This window comes from Pithys albifrons, chromosome 3 (assembly GCF_047495875.1).
Source record: "Pithys albifrons albifrons isolate INPA30051 chromosome 3, PitAlb_v1, whole genome shotgun sequence".
In the NCBI taxonomy this organism is placed as follows: Eukaryota; Metazoa; Chordata; class Aves; order Passeriformes; family Thamnophilidae; genus Pithys; species Pithys albifrons.
In genome coordinates this window covers 68,385,352-68,405,928 of record NC_092460.1, presented here as the reverse complement: position 1 = coordinate 68,405,928, position 20,577 = coordinate 68,385,352, and the positions used below count along the sequence as shown (strand labels likewise).

Below are 20,577 nucleotides of genomic sequence, written 5' to 3'. Positions count from 1 at the left end.
CTGTTCTATGAATAATGAATCTGTTGGCTAAGAGTGTGCATTCTGTTGAGTTCCAAGTCTTGCACAAACAAAATACCTGTTATAAATCTACAAAGCTGTCACTGCTAAAGGCAGTCTGTTCAAATGGCATATATTAGAAATGCTATGACAGAAATACAAAGAAAAGACTTTGCCTTCTATTCTGACAGACTAGTCAAGCTTGCTTGTATCACAGCAACAGAGTGATACATAGTAAATAGACCTATCTAGTACTGCATAACATAACCACCTACCCCCAAAAAGCCCACCTCAAACCATCTGTCCCATCTGCAGTGCAGAGAGCAGAAGATTTGCACTAAGAGCTGCAGGCATACGGAAACCGGCAGTAAGAGCTCAGTACAAGCTTTGCACAGCCACAAGTATCCTGAGACTTTCACCACAACTTCCTTGTTTAGGGCAGGCTGAAATAACAGCTATTCCACCACCAACTTTTTAAAACCCTAATCAGAAGTCTACATTATCCAAAATTCTGTGGTTACTATCATCCATCTCAGAGCACCTAAGCTCAAACACATTTTCCACTTTCTACACGAGAATCTCATAACAAACTTAGCAATTCTGCTTCAGCTGACACGTGCTTTGACAGTCTTGAGTTCATATGAGGAAAACCTGTGCAAGCTGGGACCATGTCTTGTTCCAGCCAAGCAAAGAGACTGTCACTTTGATGTAAGCATGTCTTCCTCTACAAACGCTATCTACCCATTCCTCTTTACTACCAAGTTTGAGTGAACAAGTTGACCAATACTCAGTGTTTCCACTACAGGACAAACACCAAATTTCACATCAGGCACACAATGACTCCAAAAATAACTGCTGCCTCCTCAGAAACTAAAACAGCTTGAAGGTACATCATAATCCTAATGTCAAGTTCAAGACATACCTGACTTCTTGATCTTCAATGTTTTAATTACAGTAAACCTTTACAAAATAGGAAAACATCTGCTAAAGGTTGTTGAAATGAAAACAAACACCAAAGGAAGGCTTTCAGGGGACTCTGCCCCAGCTTGTCTGCTCTTGCTGAAAGTCCATTCTGTGTCAGCCTTGCTTAAAGGTAATATATTATTTTGACTTTCAAGGAACAATATGTTACTGTGACACACAAGTGAGTATTCCTGCCTCTGATTAGAAAAAACAGTCTCCTTTTTCTAAAAAAATGTACATTCCCTACAATTAACTGCTTTCAGAAATGGAAAGTTCCTTACAGTGCTAAATATCACATACTGTCTATCTGTATGCACAATACCACTAGTCATTTACAAGTATTTCTTATAAATAAACATTAATTGTGCATAAAATTATTTTATAAAACACACAGGAAGCAAAGATGAAGGAACATTTTCATGCAAGGTACTTGTGAGCAGTTTAACCACTCACTCCCTGTAGCGCTTAACCTTCAGGCAATTAGAGATCAAATATTGAGATGCAATGAGCTTCCAGTCTGAAAACTCACATTCTCTTGACATTAGAAAAAGAAGCTTACATTCCAAAATAGGGGCAGACGAGGGGGATGGACACACACACACACACACACACACACACAAATCATGAATACCAACACATTTAAATCACATGACCAATCATCTTTGAAATGCCACAAACATGATTAAAATACTGCAGCAGCACAGAAAGTGTAGTTTTTCCATATCAGGAGGTAATCAATCTTCAGTTTAGCTGATCGGTCTCCTCACTGATGCTGCTGTTTTCAATCCCATTTTAAAAAAGAAGCAGAAGACAAGTAAGGGACAAAAACAACTCCTTACAAAAAATTGCTGCTTTCCTACCACTTATTGATTCTTACAAAAGTCATTCAAGTACTGGCATTGCCCTGGTTTCTGAGCTTAGTGATGGACTTCAGGACTTGTATGGTGGAAGATTATCTGATGTTTAATGATGTTGTAAGTTATGCACAATATGGTATCATTTTATAAAGCTCTTGCCAAGAAATTTTGTCAAGACACTGAATACATTAAAAAGATTATGAGAACAAAGTGACCTAACAGACTAACTTGGCAGTCAACTACCATGGAATGCCTGGAGTTGAAACTGTGCATCAGGCACCTGACTAGAACAGGACATGATCAAAAGGAACCTGGCAAGACTGAATACTGAGAAGACATGGGAGTTAGGGTGTCAGTGTAGTGAGAATGGGGCACCAGGGCTGTGAACAATACATTCTGTCCCAGAAATGCACTGTATCTCCCAAAATTCCAGTTTTTCTTTCTCCAGCAGAGGATTATTTCATTCATTGGGAAGACCTGACCTGAATTTAAAATGAAGTCAAAACAGTACTTATGAGTCCTACCAGGTAAGGCAAAAGCTGCCCCTCTTCTGACACAGTCACTCTTCTACTCTCACATCCCATCTCATAGGTAAACCCTGGAAAAGGGCTGCAATGAAGACCCATGATTTTTAATCTCAAAGCTTGAACTGATGCCTGATGATGCCTGATGCCTAGCACAGAAGCTGGTAACATCTATAGCACTGTCTTTGCCAGCCTTTTGAAATCCTTTTCCCTCTGCAGTTTCCTAAATCTCTCCTCCAGGCACATCTTTCAAACAGTTTTCTACTGCTGATTTCACTGTTGTCTTTCCTCCTTGCTCTTCCAGACTGTAACTTACCCCGACAAAAATCACATCTAAGCTGCTTATACAAATAACAAAGCAGAACTAACAAGATATTCATATCACTAAAATGTAACCCTTAATTGGACCTCCTGAATTTTTTGTGTAAAAATCTACCCCTCTTTGCACAGATGAAGTGCCTCGGCATCCTAAGGTTTCCCCTTTGTACCTGCTTTTCCAGCTACCTCAGAAAATAAGTTATCCACCAGTAAAGTGAACAAAATTAGACAAAACACTCCCTTCTCACACATAAATAAAAAACCCCCACCTTCCCAAACAAAACAAACTCTAATAATTTCCATTAATTTTTATCATTAATATTAGTAAAAATGCAGAGAAAAAATTAATTAAAAGTTGTTAAAATAATTGAGGCCTACATAAATCTCTAGCTTTTACTCAGACATATTTTCAAAGTAATTCTTGCTTTTGTTCTCTCTCTAAATTCCTCAAGAAACTTAGCAGATCAACTGCTAACCCTAACCCTCCTGTCCCTCAATATCTGTTTATCTTCTATCCAGTCTTTTACAAAATTCAACCTGAATAACATTCCTAACTTGGATCAGAAGCTCCTCTTTTTAAAGAGTTCACTGTCTGTACTGTGTCCAACACATTGCTCGGTAATAAGTAATTCTAAGGCTTAGTTCATGGTATAGTGCTGCTAGTGAAAACATCCCACATTTGAACAGGAGCTTCCCGAAGCCTGTGCAGAGAGGTAGTTGGGCTTGGTCACACCTGAACTACCTGCATCAACCTGGACGGACACTTCAGTACCTCACAAGACTAATCTTAAACAGGTCCTCAGCTAAAAGCAAACTCTTCAGATAGGAGCCAGCTAGTTTGCTTGGCTCACAATTAGCATTCTGCTGCTATCTCCTGAGACCCCAAATCCCATCTGACTGAATGGAAATGTAGGTTAGAGTGTGCTTCTATTTTTCATTCAACAAACAAGGCTCAAAGTTGTGTGCCAAGGTCACTGATTGCAAAATCCTAAGTTTATCTTAAAGAACCAAAGCAGGCCAATTGAACAAATCCAAAACAGGCTTTGATAGTGGTTTCAAAACAAAACCCAAACCCCCCTAAACAAACAAAACCCTACAAACTGAAAAAAAAACCCAAAACACCCAAAGCTACAGTCTTTTGATACATTTCTATTCAGCCCACTTTTTTTTATTTTTTAGTTTTTAATCAATACCAGTACATATACTCTCATTGTTTTACTCTTCCCTATACCATGCTCTTTGGTATTACATTAAGTTGCAATCAGCCAAAGTTCCAAGCTGTGCTGTAATAGGACAGTAATACCCAGGTCTACGTCTCAAATTCGGACAAAAAATTAATTCAGTCATCCAAGTACTTGTATTTTTTTAACTCACTAGTGTGAAGGAGAAGAGCCCAGCAGAAATTCTGAATGATGCACAACAACAGCAGTGTCCACAAAACATGCTTTTTGAAATGAAAGGACTGGGAGAACTCCAAGAGCTTGTGGAGGTAGACTGCGGCAGAAGTGTGGGAACTGGCCTCACAAACTCTCTAGACATGCCCAAGCTCAGAAATAAAACCTGAAAGAAGAGAGCCTGACTCACCCCCTTAGTTTAGTTGAGCTGTGGGGTAACTGACGACCTCCTGACACCATAGGAGGACATCAAAATCCCATCTGCTTCTCTCCCACCAAGGCAAAGTTCCTCTCCATAGTAGTAGAGAACATGCCGAGTTCCGCCTTCCCGGTAAGACCTGTTGTGAGGGTTGAGGCATCCTACGCAAGCACTTCCAGAGCAAAGGTCTGAGCAGCCTGAGCTGACACCATATAGGTTAAGGCTGAGACTGTGTGCAGTATCTGTGCAGCCCACAGGTTCTGACACTAGAACATAAAATACCCAAAAGAAAAGCAAAGTGTTTCAAAGAAAGGGAGAAGTTACATATTTTTCCATTTGTTGCTGAGGAATCCTCTGCTCCAGGTAGGAAGCCATCCCAGGAGGAATGATCAGCTGAACGTGGAAGAGGCTGAGCTAAAGAAAACAAAAACAACTTGCAAGGACCCAGCAACAGATAGCAAAGTCATAACCAAAGGACCAGTTGTTGGTCCCAAGTTAATGTTTTCTAAGTTAGATCTCTTACAAAAAGATGCTGACAAATGCATTTCTCTGTAAACCTAGATAAGACTCCACTTTCACCCTAATAAAAGCTGAAAGTACCACAGATATTAAAAATATATATTAAGAAAAGCCCTGCGACCAAATTATTTGCTTCAAAATAATACAAGCCTTAAAAAATGTCTCAATCACCAAAATTTTTTCTCCTAATCATATCTTTATCTTCTCAAAGGAAATTCTCTAACTCCATTATTTATCCTATTAGCAGACACAGAACCTTATCCACTTATTAAACTACATAACTTTGAACATGCTCCTTGTTTCCCCATTATCAGTTTTCAGGTTACTAACAATATCAAAGCATAATACTACTAACTGAGGAAGTAAACAAATCTTTTGCTATGCAATACTAGCTGTATTCAATAATCACAAGAATTAGCAATAACCAAGGACTGTTGTTGTTTTGGTGCTTTATGTATTTATACTGGATAAGGGTGACATTCTGCAATTTTGGCATATACAAGTTTCTGCAATAAATACATTAATAACATTCCTGCTCTCCACAAGGTGCTTTATGTACTTATAGAAACTTAAAATAGACTCTATGAACTGAGGTGAAAGAGCGTTGCTTGTAAAGTGTCCTACAAGATGTCTCAGGAAACTGGTTCTCATTTGATCCACAAAAGCTTCAGTTTATTAATCCCAGATGAATGCAAAAGCTCTGCATTCCCTCCTTGAGGGTCAGCAAAACAAAACAGAGGTAGAAAAAATAGCATCTATCCATAGGCAGCTTGTTGTATACTGCAAGTTTAAATGCTACCCCACTCTAGGGTTTCAGAGTAGCAGCGGACACCTGTAGTTGTTCTGACTCTGAATGAATCAATTCATCAGGAAGCACAGAGCCCTTTTCTCCCACCTCAGCCTGGCTGGCTCCAGCCACTCACAGGAGCTACAGCCTCCCTTCTCTTTCCAGCCCTGGTATACACATGCTACCCCACAACTGCGTGGCACCAGCTTGCATCCAACCCAACCAATAACACAGAAGTAAACCAGAAGAACAGATAACATACCTATAGACAACAGATAACATGTTCCTCCAGTTTTGTGTTATAATTGCAACAGTCTTAGAATGACAATTAAATATACCATAAAATCCAAAGTTTCATTGAAGCATTGCTGGCTTTTCTTCCTCCTCATGCTTTCTTCCCCCCCCCCCCCCCCCCCCCCAATGGGTTAGCATGTGAGTGGATGTCACTGCCTTTTTTTGTGACACCTCATTTACAGTCTTAGATTTCCAGGTAGGTAGCTGTTTTCTCCCTTTCACCCACACAAGACTTATTTCTGCATCAGGAATCAACTTGAAAGAGATTTCCTTCTAGCCGTTCACTCCCTCTCCTGCAGATGAAAGCCAGATTTTCAAGCAGCCTAAACAGTTCCCTTCATTCATTACTGTAACTGTCACACTGTGTACATCAAAACCAAAGCACTCACTAGCATTGTCCACCGCAGGCAGAAACTGAAGCCATCCCTGAATCAGTCCTCTAAATCCATGGGGATAAATAAAACTTTAATTTTACTACCAAGGAGGAAGTGAATATTTAGCCATAAAATCTTGCAGTGATCTACTGTGAAAATATGGTTTCTCTAACCAGCAATCACACATACTAGGCCAAGTTCACTTTGAGACCCACCTAGAAGCTACAAAAACTGTCAAACTGATAAGGACTATATATGGGATTAAAATAGGCAAGGCATAAAAGCCAAACACCATTTATGCTGGAAATTTACCACAAGTTCAGTGGTAAATGATCATAACCTCGTTACACAGCTTGTCTTTGGGCTGGAGTCAATGGCATCTTGGAAGGAAAGTCCACTCTGATGTTATTGGTATGGACTTCCCAAAATGTGCAGCACATGATCCAGCTACACTTTAAAAAAACCCGATTAAATACTTAGTGACTACAACAACAAAACTGCTGTAGGTCACTGCAGGAATGGAGCAAGCTCTGTGATCACTACACTGAGATAAGCAGCTCTTTTTGATAATTAGACTGCAGGTATTACAGGACAAAACCAGTGAACAGTGAGCCCCGAGCAGATGCCGAGCCAGACCAGTGGGACACGAAGGTGGTTAGTTAAGCATGATCTCGCTTCAGGGCTGGGCAATCTCAGCCACAGCTGGCATTACTACTTGGCAACTTCTTCCTCACTCCTGCAGCAACTATCAGAATGGGATAAGAAGAGGTTGCAAAAGCAAAGATGAATTTGACACTGTAAGAAAACCACCATTTCTTTCCCACAACACACAGTGAAATTGCAGAGGTCAAACTGCTCTCATCCTAATTAAAACAACTTTCTCTGTCTGGCTGTTCAAAGCTTAATGAAATATAAGAGACATAGAAGACAATGAGAACAAACAACTATATGTTGACCAGTGTCCTTCTAGACCAGTTTCACTAACACACTGTCATACACTTTTTGCTTTTTCTTCTTTTCCCTAACAGTTAATTTCTCAAATCCTGCTAATCTAGGGAAAATGGGTCTGAACTTACTTCCATGGTATTCAGGAAGAAGCTGCCTTGAAAGTGCTTTAAATGATGTTTCTCATATGAATGGGGCACATTCAGTCTGTGAAGTCAGCCTTCAGACAAGAGTATTTGCAAAAAAATGTTGATATTTTTGTGCAGTATTAGATTTTTTTAGATTTTTGGTTTTCATGAGGCAAAGAATGTTTACCAGCTTTGGCTTATGTGATAAGTTTTCATCTGCGAATTGAAGCAGAAAGCATCAAAAAAATCCAAAAATTTGTGCCAAAAGAAAAGGAAACTTTCTACAGCAACATGGTTCATTAGCCATGTGTGAACAGTGCCTGTGGCTTTAAATATTGGGACTGATAACTCTTGAAACTGAGGCATGTGGTTCAATCCAAAGAACACACACTATACACATCTTGATAGTAACATTATTTTGTTCACAGCTATTTTATCACGGGTATCTTCACTGTCTTTTAGGGTGGTGCTGCAAGTTCATCGATGAGCAATATTTGATTTTTGACTGCACACAAGAAAAACATCATTGGACAGTGGGTTTGAGCTCTTTTAGATGAGAAACATCTTTGGATCTAACCCTGAGCTCATATTCAAGATGTTCTGCCAAAGTTCTGCCATTTCTTTCCCTCTAATGCAAAGGAAAAGCAGCCACTTCCATGTTTGTTCCCATGAGCTATACAGCACCTGCCTGTGAGGCTCTTGACCATGAGCATCCCTCACAGGGAGGGCCCAGTGGTAGAGACACGTCTGATTAAAAGGTTGCATATGAGTCGTCCCCACAGAGTTATGTGACAAAAATACACAAATCACACCAGCTGAAATGATGAAAGGGCAGGGAGAGCAACCTGCCCCTGATCTCTACAGTGAGGGGCATCTGGGCCTCAGATATGTTCATTCTGCCTATAAGCCCAACACTACTGTTACTACTACACCACCACTTACTACTACTACACAAAACCCCAACCAAAAGCTCAATTTGAATTAAAATCTTTAGTATTCTTGTAGACTCATAAATGAGCATTTGCACGAGGCAAGGATGCATGAAGCAAACAAATGGCTACTTCCTCCTCCTCCCCAATTTCCTTCCCAAAGTTCTGCTTTTGAAAGCACACACAAAATAAACCCTTTCTTCATTATAGCAATAGCAAATATATGCAAATAAAAACTCTCCTTATGCTTACAGAGAAGCTCGCTATGTGTTTAAAGTAACGCACACTGTTAGTCTATGATGCTGTGAACTGCAGTCTCAGCTCTTTCAGGGTTAAGAGAAATCAGAAAAATGGCTTATGCAAAACTGGTCCAAGCTTTAAAAAAAATTATCTCTCATATTTAGCATGTGTGAAGGTTAACCCCAGGAGTTCAGTGGTGACAGTAGTAATCCCTTCTATACAGCTGTCAACTTAAATTAGCCCCAAGCTAATCTCTGCAAGTGTGACAGAGAAGGTACACATTTCCACAGATACACACTAAGGCCTTATTCACAATAACCCTCTAGTGCAGCAGATATTGTGAAGCCCCCACAATCTGCTAATTTATTCTTAAAAGTCATTATAGAAACTGTACATGTAGGAAAGCAAACATATGCAAGGCAAGGGGGTGAAAAAATAAAAAGAGGAAACATTACATACAGCTTTATTATCAAAAATCCACAAGTAGAGAATTAATTCAAAGCCACTCATATGCTGGCAATTTTTAGTAATTAAAGAAAATCTACAGCCTGCTACTGGAGTTTTATATCCATCACTTTTCCTCTGGGAGAATATAACTGGCAGATCTGCAGGAAGGGAACACATATAAAAAACACTACAATGATTCTTTGCCATAGAAACATGCCTCAAAACCCAGTATTTTACTTCTATTATTAAAACTGCTATTCTAGACCTCATCCTTGAAGCCGTTAAAATATAAGCTAAATAGAAACGAATGAAATATCAGCAATCCTGAGCCTGAAGAAAAAAAAAGATTACAGAAAAATGGCAGCTACCCTATCTTGATAATCATGATCCATCAAAACATTTGTATAGTATTCATTAATTCTCCTTGGGGCTAAAAATCAACTCCAAAATTAGCTTTCCTAAATTTAAAATATAAGAAAAGTCACAGTATTTAATGCAAAATAGGATTAAGAAAATATTGCAGTACTTTTACATACATTTTACATATGCATACATACACACCTCTATAAGAAAACCTATGCTATATCTCTGGCAAGTTATTAAAAATTCAGTTAAATAGTATGTCATTGAAAACATCTATTTTTCATGTAATATAGGTCAAATTGCTTAATATCTTTGCTCAGTTACTCAGCCATCACAGATGTAAATTTTCAAGTGCAGTGGTAATTTAGAGTCTAAGCCAACCTAAAGACCCTGGTAAAATCAGTATCAGCAAAAGAATTATCACAGCTAAATGCAATATTTCTACTCAATAGCAGGGATACAGCAGTGAGCAAAAGAGTGTCTGGCCGTGTGTGTGCATTAAGCTTGGAGACAAGGGTGTCCTTTCCAGCCCTATCTGCTACCTTTATCCAGACGGAAGGTACTGGAGTTCTGGGGTCTACACAACACCTCTTAACATGGCATGCCACAACTCCAGGGGTAATTGTCCCCACAGGCTCCTGCTGTCCTAGCAAAGGGTGTGAGATAAAGAGATGTGCCTCCACCCAAGAGAAGAGGAGATCCAACAAGGCTAAGGCACAGTTTGGGAAGGGGCAATACCAGAGAATCACAGAACAGCTCAGCATGGAAGTGACCTCTACTGATCAGCATGTCCAAATCCACTGCTCAAGCAAGGTCACCTAGAGCAGGTTGTCCAGGGCCATGTCCATATAGGAATGCAGAGGGAGCAAAGCAACACAGACCTGCCTTACCCAAAGTGTGCACAGGACCTGGCACTGAGCAGGAGCAGCTCAGTGACACCTTGTGAAGTTTGAAAGGTCGTACTTCTCCAGCACTACCATTTCTTCTACTTGTGCTGTGCATCTACCTCCACTATGAATCTTACCCTTTTCAAAGTTAATCACAAAATTACCTAAGAAACCTCAATCCAACTTACCACTTGCAAATGCAACAGGAACATTGGAAACCTATGGACTTGCAAATACTTAGTACAAACATAGTAAATAGGCCCAACATCAAATGTTTTAGGAAGTGCTATAACTGAGGAGAATCAATTGTGCCCAAAGAGGCCTAGAGATGGGGCAGCCCAGCACAAACAAACCTAAGCAGCCCTGATGTGGAGGAGCCTTCACTGTGTGACCAAAGACACTCACAATCCCAGGGAGGTCTAAACAAGAACAAAGTCAACACTAGGAGCAATTGACTACTGGAACTTGTACATAACCCTCTCCATTCCTCTCAGTCCAATGGGAAATTAAAATTGTGTCAAGATCTGTAAGAATATGTATCAGGAAATAATACATTATTAGAGGGTCCCTGCCTCCTGCTACACAAAGGGAGAACTCACTTTGAGAAATTATACTCACAGTTGCACAAATGTGAAATATGCACAGAGTGAAACTGGAATTTTGAATTTATTAAGCCCTTGACAAGATTCCAAGTAAATATTAAACAATGCTGTATGCAGAGTGAAAAGAAAGCCCCATAGCATTCAGCAGCTGAACAATTTGTTAAATTAGCAAGAGAGGCAACTTCTCAAGTAAAGGATGAAAGGCAAACTTCAAGTATCCCGCTCTTGGCTTTCCCAATGTAAGCAACCTCCACCTTCACATGCCAGTGGGCTACCCTGCAGGGACACCTGTGCAGTGAAATGATTAAAAAAAAACCCACCAAAAACGTATTTCCTCAGCTAGACTGAAGATACAACATTGAGGCAGAAATAGCAGACGTTGGGGAGGAGTCTTTCCTAAACCAGCATTTCTGAAAAAAAAAAGTTGTGAAGTTGTGTCTTACAAGTCTAGGAAGCAATGGTGCACCACAGGTTAGGGATATGTAAAGGTGGACATCAAGTACTGATGTGTCCCTTGGTAAAATCCACTCAGTTCTGCCTTTGATTTCAAGAAGACAGACTCAGAGTACCTTCACCTTGGCACTCGAAGTAGCTCTGCATCAAGAAGCCAAGCACTTTTAATCTTCTTACTTGTCTACATGTGTCTAGTCACCTACATGTGACTGCTGCTACAAGCATGGTCCACAGAGGTGAGATCCAGTCAGATGCCTATGGTGCAGACAGCTAAGTCTGCTTACAAAGTCTGGGTGATTAGCTCAAAGAGAAAGAAGACATCTGGGGGCATGATTCATCTGACCTATTTTACTTGTTTACATAGCATGAAATGTCTCTTCCTCTTAGTGGACAATAAAGCTGAGCCCAGACACTGACACAGCAGGTTGTCGGCATGTGGTCAGATGATTCCCACATAGGTGCCTGATCTTATGTGGGTGGAAGGAGTAAAACAAACAAAAAACAACAAAAAAGCCCATCAACTTCTCTTTCAATAGTTGTTTTTTTTTGCTATTTGAAATATATTTTCCTCAAACTGCATCTTTGAGATGTAAGTCCTTTGATATAACTAATAATGTCACCCAGTGCAGAGGACCAGAGTTTAAAGGGAAGCAAAAGAAACAGGATTAAATGCAGAAAAAATATTTTAAAACTAAAGGCCAAGGACATATTACCAGATGGCTAAAAATTGGCATTATAGCTTCTGATATGACATGTGAGTTCAGCATGGTGCAACAATTTAAATGCATCTAAAACAGCTGGTGGGATTCTCAGACACAGAATTGCCAATTTTATTTACAGCAATTAAGTCTGTATAGGCTAAGATAGGACCTATTGTTCCTCCCAAATACTGGGACTGGAGCCAGAAGTAATTTCAGTGGAATAGAAAGTTGGCAGTTTGGAAAGTGGCTGAGAACTGTGTAATGCTCCCGGGAAAAAACCTCAACCCACAACCAGAGACCAAAGACAACTTCAGAGTGTTTTACATAAGGAATTTCTCCTTTTCTGAAAGTTCCAGGGAGGTGTAAAAAATTAATATGGAAACAGACATCAACATAGACTTATCTCAGTGTGTACTTCACTCAAATGGAAGTGTATCCAGTAATTTCTTCTACTGACTGAAAAGAAGAAAGCTAGATATTGCTATATTTAAACATTTGCACACTAGCCAGATAGGTACCTTTAGGGTCACTGAGCACAGGATATTTAGACAGGCACACAAAGCAGGATAGCTCTTGCTAAGAGGTCAACACTGCCACTAGAGAACAATTATTAATCCGTTCTCAATTCAAAATGATCAACAAGTGGCAGCAAAGGATTTGCAAATCATTTGTCAATGACAAAATACCTACAACAGTATTAAGTCATGGATGTTGAACTAGAAAAAGCCACAAAGACCTGGTGCCATGATTTTCAAAGCAATGCCACAGGCTGTCCCCTCATTCATAATGTGTCCGAAGGAGATCAAAGTTCATCTAGCTAGGATGGGGCTGTAAAGGCAGCACACAATAAATCTGGTTTCAGGATAGCAGACAAGAAAATCCCTCTAACGCATTCGAGAAAGTGCCTCTGTCCTGACTGAAAACCTGCAAAATCCAGACTAAGGCTGGGACAGAAATATGTGGTTGTGATCAAAAGTCTCCTGCTTGTCAAGTCTGAGTGCAGCTTTCACTCACTCCTTTACAGAGAGTATATTAAAAGCAAATTTTAAAAGTTAAATCTGGACTTGAAAGAATAAAAATCTGTTTAGGACTCTGACAGTCTGATAGAAGAAATGTAAACTTTCCCTTACTATAGGATAGAAGATGTACCAAAGTTCCCCCTCCATCTAGCCATGCCTCAAAAGACTCCATGGGCAGCTTGTTGACATATTTCATCCTGTCCTGTTCCTCAAGGTTTTTCCCCTTTCCCTGCATCAGGCCCATCACTCTCACTTTTTTCTCATTCACCCACCAGACAAATACCACTGCTTCCCTCCTTCCCACTCATATAATTTATTTTTTGTCACATCCATTTCCTGGTTTCACAAGCTCAGTCAAACCAGCAGAAGGGTGGAGATCTCAGGCCTGCTGAGGGGGAAACACCACAGCTGCCCCAGACAGGCAGCAGCAAACTCTGCAACCTGCTTCACTGTGCAAGCCTTCTCCTGGGTTACATCTATATTATTACATACAACCAGCCCTTCTCCAGCTCAGGAGCCAAGGGCATGGGCTACTCTTTTCATGCTCTCCCAGAACTGAGTGTGTGCATCCCAACTGCTCCTGCACACCATCTGAAGAACTGCCAGATCGCACAGGCCAGTCATGCTGGGGACACACTAGACCAACATGCATAAATGCATGACAGGCACCAAAACCAATGTTTGCTTCAGTAGTATTTCCTAGAACAAATGCTGTTCTAGCAGCCAGAACAGGACGCGCAATGAAGGGCGGTTTAACGCAGACTGCAGGCTCAGGAATTCCCACAGGAATTTCCAGTCCTGTAAGATCTGCAAAGCTGGACACTGTCAGATGGGATGTTTGAGTATGCCTTTCTACTTGACAGTTTCTCAGGAACCTCACAAAAACCAAAACCAAATTCATTCTACCTACACACTTTCTCTTGAAAAGGAAAACAAACCCAACTCTTATTTCACCATATGATCCACCTGAAATACAATTCTGCAATAGAAGATGAGTACAGATAGCTACTGTTATGCACCACGAACACCATAATTAAAAGTCATTCATCTTCAAAAGTTCTTTCTCTATACCTTCAAACATGTTACATTATTCATTGGAAAGCCTTCTACTGCACTCAAGATAAAAATGAAGTTAACTATTTTACTGCAGCGAGACTACTTAGTAACACCAAAGACTGTATTGTAATGCAGAAAAGCCCACATCGTTTTTGAACTAACTGGGATGTTGGTAATGGATGAGTCACAGGAACTTTAAAAGGATGGTGAATTGGCAAATCCCACCTCTGTGACGAGAAAAAAGCACAGCATCAGCATCACAGTGTAGCGGTGATGGCAGGGTGAGAATCATTTCCGTCTAAGCACCACCTTTTCAGATCACAAAGACACCAGCAGAGATGCTTGAAGCACACCTTTTGATCCTGGGCAGCTCTGAGCCCGGGTTGTTGCCAACTCAGCACTGGCAGGTGTTTTCCTGGCCTCTGCTCAGCTCAGCAGGAACTTGCAGCACTAGGGTATCCACGGAATTAGCGATGCAGCCTAAAGGATTCTCCAAGTCAAACCTGATGAAGTATGACCCTGCTTCACACCACACTCTCCAGTCCCCTAGCAAGTTCTTCAGGGTTCAAACACATTTCTCCTGAGGTCTCTTCATAACTAAATAAAACTGCAATGTTATGTTGAGTCTTTTAAATTTTTTCTTCTTCCTCTTTTTTCTTTAAACTTACTCTCTCTCAGGTTCCTCTTGCCTTTAACCCTTGGTTAAAGGGATGTGCTGTAGTGAGGCTACATCCATTCCCCCAGTCCTCAGGATGGCATCAAGCCTTCTGATCCAATTCTCCAACCTTTCTAGCTGTTTCTTGTCCCATCACCAAAAGACTTATTATTCCTCTTTTCTCATTGCTAGGAACTTTCTAGTCCTGCACCACCTTCCTTGAAAGGAAGCTGAAGGAGGTTATTTCCTGCTTTCAGTCAACACTAAAAGAAAAAAAAAAAAACTCCAAGTCATGTTGTTTTATAACCAGCAATGAACAGAAACTTCATAGCAAACCAATATACACATTACTATTCAACTGATTCTCAGCATTATCCTCTGGCTCTACAAGATTTTCTCCTAATAGAAGCCAATACAGCAGCTTAAAATACATTACATCTTGCCTTCAAATTTCTTAATGCATTGTACAATACAGTAGAATAACATTGAATAGCTTTTACATATACAGAAAAAAACCTTTGAAGCACCTAGAAAGTAAGAGAACAAAAAGAAAAAAAATGTTTCAAACACGAGAAATAACACCTTAATTTAAAAAGTTTCTATATAATACTGCATCTATGTAAAATCAATAAGTTGTATTTTATCTTATACACACATATAGAAACACACACAAATAAACCTGGGGTTTTTTAATAACTAATGAAGCATCTGGAACCTTCCATCTTTACACTGGATTTCTCACTTCTAACTGACAAGATCACAACATCAATATAATTTCCCTTCACTTTACCCATCAAGCAGCTTAGAATACCCACCTTTTCCCATCACAGTGTGTATTTCAGCAGTAGAGGTAATACTTCAATTGAGAAAAAGGAGATACTTTACTCCACAGACTCAAATAGCCACAAAATATGATCATACCACCTATAGTACAAAACTAGATAGTGTTTTCCGAACCTGTTAAATGACCATACAGCCTTTATCTCTTTATACTTTGGATATATATGTATCTAGATATATCCATGTATATCTAGATATAGATATACATAGATATATATACACACACACACAGAGCCTACATTTATATTTTAAACAGGGATAAACTTATCTGGTTAGAACACATTTTATTTACCATGCAAAGATTAGGGAATACAATCTCTGCAGCTCTCAGAGTGCTGAAATAAAATACCCTACAGAATACAGGAATAATCATTGCAGCAATTAAAAAAGAAAGATTTGAAACTGAGAGGAGTCCTCCCTTACTGGGATGAAATAGGCAAAAATAGTAAAAGCAAGCAAAAAAATTCCAATTCCACTGAAATACTAACTATATCAATAAGCACAAAATTCAGTCTTACAAAGAAAGGATTTTGAGTAATGCATTTCTGAACTGAAGAAATAGGTCCTTCCACAGCTGATGAATGGACAGTAGTTGCAGTAGGGACAAAGGTGTCTCCTGCCACCTTATCTGCCGTTACACATCTCTCTCCTTTAAGGCATAAATTAAAAATTATGTGGCCTCACAATGTCCAAGGGGAAAGGACACACTGACTGATCTCCAGCATTACATGCTCAGGCGTGAGCAAGCTGCCATTTGGGTTTGAAGAGAAACCAACTTGCAGCAGACAATGGCAGCAAACATGTTTTTCTGCTCCCCTACCCACTGGGGATGGTGGTGCCAGGTGAAAGTAAGGGTGCCAACCTCTAATCTGACAGCCCATAGTCCTTATAATCTGCTTTCAAACATAAACTGCAACAAAACAAAAATCAGTTTCTGAACCATCTTCAGAACTACCTTAGCACAGCTGTACTGTCCCTGATGCATCAGAACTCCAAGCTAGTGTTTTGGAGAAGACATCCTGGAGAAGGTAGAGCTGTTTACATACTTTACTAACAGTAGAACATTTTACAAAGGAATGTTAGTCTCCTGCTGAAGTACTGGGACCAGACACTGCCAAGTAAACGCCAAAGGAATGACCCACTTCCTGCTTGATGGTCTTCTGGTGTACATGAGGGCTGCTCCAATCTCAATGGTTGCTCCAATCTCAATTAATCACACTTTATCACTTGAGCTTAAATAAATGTCGCCCACATGTGTGATTCCTTCCCTTCTTGTAAAAGTTATTTTGTCTGGCACTTCTTCCCTTTCTTGAAGAAAAGAGGCTCTTCCAGAAGGTTGGATGCTGAAGGAAACTTGCCTCTCTTTTTATTTCTTGGTTTTACAAGCAGTATTTCTGCGTAGGAAGTCATGGTTTTTCAATTACAGCAAAAAAAATATATTAAAATTGTTTAATCCTCTTACTTCCACAACCATGAAGGTTTGCTGTCTTCTAGATTTGCTGTACTTTTTGGACCATAACTAGACATTCAATATAAAATGAATTTCTGTCATAAAGACGTCAGTGGGAGGCCTGAGTATTAACCAACAAGCATCCTACCTTTCCCATTTATATGCGCATGCTAAAACTTCACTGCACTCTGTTTTTTTACCTTTGTAACAGTAGTATTTCCTCCACCTCTGATTTATCTCCTGCCTACAAGTGGGGAAAAAAAATCTAAGTGTCTAATTGTGCTGGGTTTGGTTGGGGTAGAGAAAATTTTCTTCACATAGCCCCTTGTATGGGGCTTTGTTTTAGATTTATGCTAAACACATACAATATAGAGATGTTTTTGTTATTGCTGAACAGCGTTTCTGCAGGGTACCTTCTGTGTCTGGGGATGCAATCTGCAACAGTATGGTAATTCTCCTGGTCCTGGAGTTTATCCCATTACCTAGGAGAAAATGTGCTTCCCGCTTCCCCTGACCACATGGTCCCCTGAGAGCCCGAGAAGGACACACAGAGACCACTGGAGAGGAAGGAGAAGAGAGAGTTTATTGCTGCTGGTCAGGGGTTTGTATGGACCTTGGAGGGATCTAAAACCCACCAATAAGAAACAAGAGGACGTTTGGCTCTGGGCCAGTGGGAATAAGGGGATTTACATTCAATAGGAAGGGGGTCAGGTAACATGCATGTCCCAACCTTTTCCAGACGCCTGAGATATCAGGTATCCCAAGGTATTCTGGGAAGGAGAAGCAGTGACTTTGCAAAAAACACAATTGAAACCATTTCGTACATTTAAACAACATTAATAACATCAGTTGTTAAAGCATTATCAGTGGCTTGTTGATTTTCTTCACAAATTCATTTCTGGCAGGACTTTCTCCATTCCAAATATTGTAAACCAATCCCTACAGAACAGTGCTTACACAGAGCCAAGGCTTCTTCTGCTTTCTGTACTGCCACACTGGCAAGCAGACTGGTGGTGCATGGGAAGTTGGGAGGATTCATAGCTGGAACAGATGACCCAACCTGACCAAAGGGGTATTCCAGACCATATGACATTATGCTTAGTATATAAAGTGGGAAAAATAAGGTGGGGGATATTTGGAGTTATGGTGTCTGTCTTCCCAAGTCACCATTACATGTGATGGAGCCCAGCATTCCCAAGGAATCGCTGAACACCTGCCAGCCTGTGGGAAGCAGTTCCATGTTTTGCTTTGTTTGCAAACACAGTTTTTGCTTTACCTACTAAACTGTCTTTATCTCACTTCTACTCTTCTGATTTTCTAGTTGGTAGTTGGCATCACTATATATATTTTTTCTTTTTCAACTCCCCATTTTTTTCATCAGGTAATAGATATTTGGTACAATGTGCTGAGAAGCATATCAATTAATATTATTTTGGATCTGGTATATTTTGAACATGATCCAAACATTTAGTAGACACTTTCTCTAGAGATGAAATATTGTGTTCAATTAACATTTTAAATAGCCTCAATAATTAGTGCTAAGGCCACTACAATGATAGTAGTACCCATTAGACTTCCAGCACCTTTATCTGTGTATGACTTCACAGTGGCCTTCAACTGGGCTTGAAATATCACAGAAAAAAAAAATTAAAAGCACTGTTGCAGTTTATTCTCAGTAGTACACAGACTTTCAAAAACATCTTGATTAAGGTAAGACTGATAATTTTTACCACATATTAACATAGAAATCCATTGTTTGGACATAGGAACAATACTCTCCAAACTGTTTCAAACATCTAAGGATTCGTCCTTTACAAACTGTCTTCAAAACACAAAGTGGGTTATCTTATGTAACAAAGGTAATATCACTTTACTAACAGCCCAAGAAAGAAGTGAGAGAAGGGGATCACACTCAGCATATTTGCTATAAGAATATTCCCTTCATCACCACCTCTCTGTAGGCATTTATGAGACTCAATGGATAATATAGTCAAATTAACATGGAGTTTGTGGGGCTGTTTTCCATAACATTTAGGTATATACCACAAGGTTCACACTCCCCAACTCAATCTAAAACACTGCCACTCTACCAAGCTTATCTACATGAAGAATTACTCTTTCAAAAATAACGAGATCACCTTTGTTTTCAATATATGTGATGATGCCTGTTTAATCAGAAAAAGGAGCATTTTTGTCATCACGTGAGGAAAGACACTATCCATCTTGTCAAGTGAAGGGGTGGGCATGCTTTCAAGAACTATTACTTCAGTCAGATGTTAATGGCCACAAGCAACACCTTAGAGATCATACAGAGCTCCAGACATCTCTGTGTCCTGCTTATTCCTCACTTTTCAGCTCCTTATATCTTTAAAAGCAAATCAAGAACTGCACAAAAGCCCAAAACAGCCTAATGGAACAAACAGCTTTTCTTTCCAGCCTTGGCAGATTACAAGAATAATGAAGTTTCCAAGCTTTTGAGAGCTAAATAAAAATAATAAAAATGCACAAACTGGCATAGGCAATTATATAAATGAACAGATGCACAGAATACTATGCAAACAAAAACAGAAGTAAAATATTTCCCTTCTTCTATTGTAGCTTATTTTCATCTACCTCCCAGCAATGCAGGCCTATAGTCTACGATATATTTCCTGTGCTTTGACGAGTGCAGGATGCAGTGCCACAGGCAGAACTGCTGCTCATCAGAATATGCCAATTTATTCCTGATTTCAGAATACATTTCAACTCCCTCTCCTATAAAATCAGAGTGCAGCTTTGTTTATATTTACTGCTGAGAGAAAGCAGTGAACACCAGAGGACACAGCCTGCAGGCACAGCTGTGTCCAAGACTCCTGTACGAGCTCATGTCACTGCTCGGGTTCAGTACCCACCGGCTTTGCTCGTGCACCACTGATGAGCTTTACTAATGACACACACATCTACAGGGGTTTGCACTGGGAAGCAACAGTTCAGTGGGAACATGCACAGTAACAAAATCTTCTCAGTCAGATAAAATGCAGCAGAACGTATGCAAGCCCATTTTGCCAGTAAAATCAGCCTCTAAATAGAACTTTCTGACATAATGCTAGCACAGTAAGGAGGACAAACAGTACAAAGAATGCTAGATTGGGCAGAGGAAAGTGACAGATGAATGGATATGATAACATATAAGTGTAAGGAGAGAAAGTTAGATTCTCCCCTGCTCCCCTATTCTACAGGTTTCTTGAAGGGGAAAGTAAGAGTGATGCCATCTACCAGCACTCCCAGCACTTAATAAGTATAGCCTTTCCAGTGTTTAATCGCAGTTTTTGATTTAGAAGTGCACATCTCTAAATCTCAATTTTGTATTTAAAAACATGTATTTCTCTGCTACTTTTCAAATACATATTATTAATAAGAAAGTAACTCCTTTCTTCACATCTCTCAGACGAGACAGAGCTGTAAAAATGCATTTTTTTTTCAGACTAACAAACAGCCTTGTTCACCTACACAAAGGTTATCCAGCCTAGGTCAAGAGACAGAAAAGTATGTCCTTTTTCTGCATCCAACAACTCCACCTCTCCTCCCTTCTCACCTCAAAGCTAACTAGGCTGTTTTACAGTACATGGAGTTTCCTTCATCTGTGCTAAGACCTCC

At 39.9% G+C, this 20,577-nt stretch overlaps 1 protein-coding gene across 1 annotated transcript in view; it reads right to left on the bottom strand.

Annotated features, from left to right (window-relative positions):
• The window catches only part of PPM1H (protein phosphatase, Mg2+/Mn2+ dependent 1H), a 131,653-nt gene that overhangs the window by 72,990 nt on the left and 38,086 nt on the right, over positions 1-20,577 (bottom strand). The window lies entirely within an intron of this gene.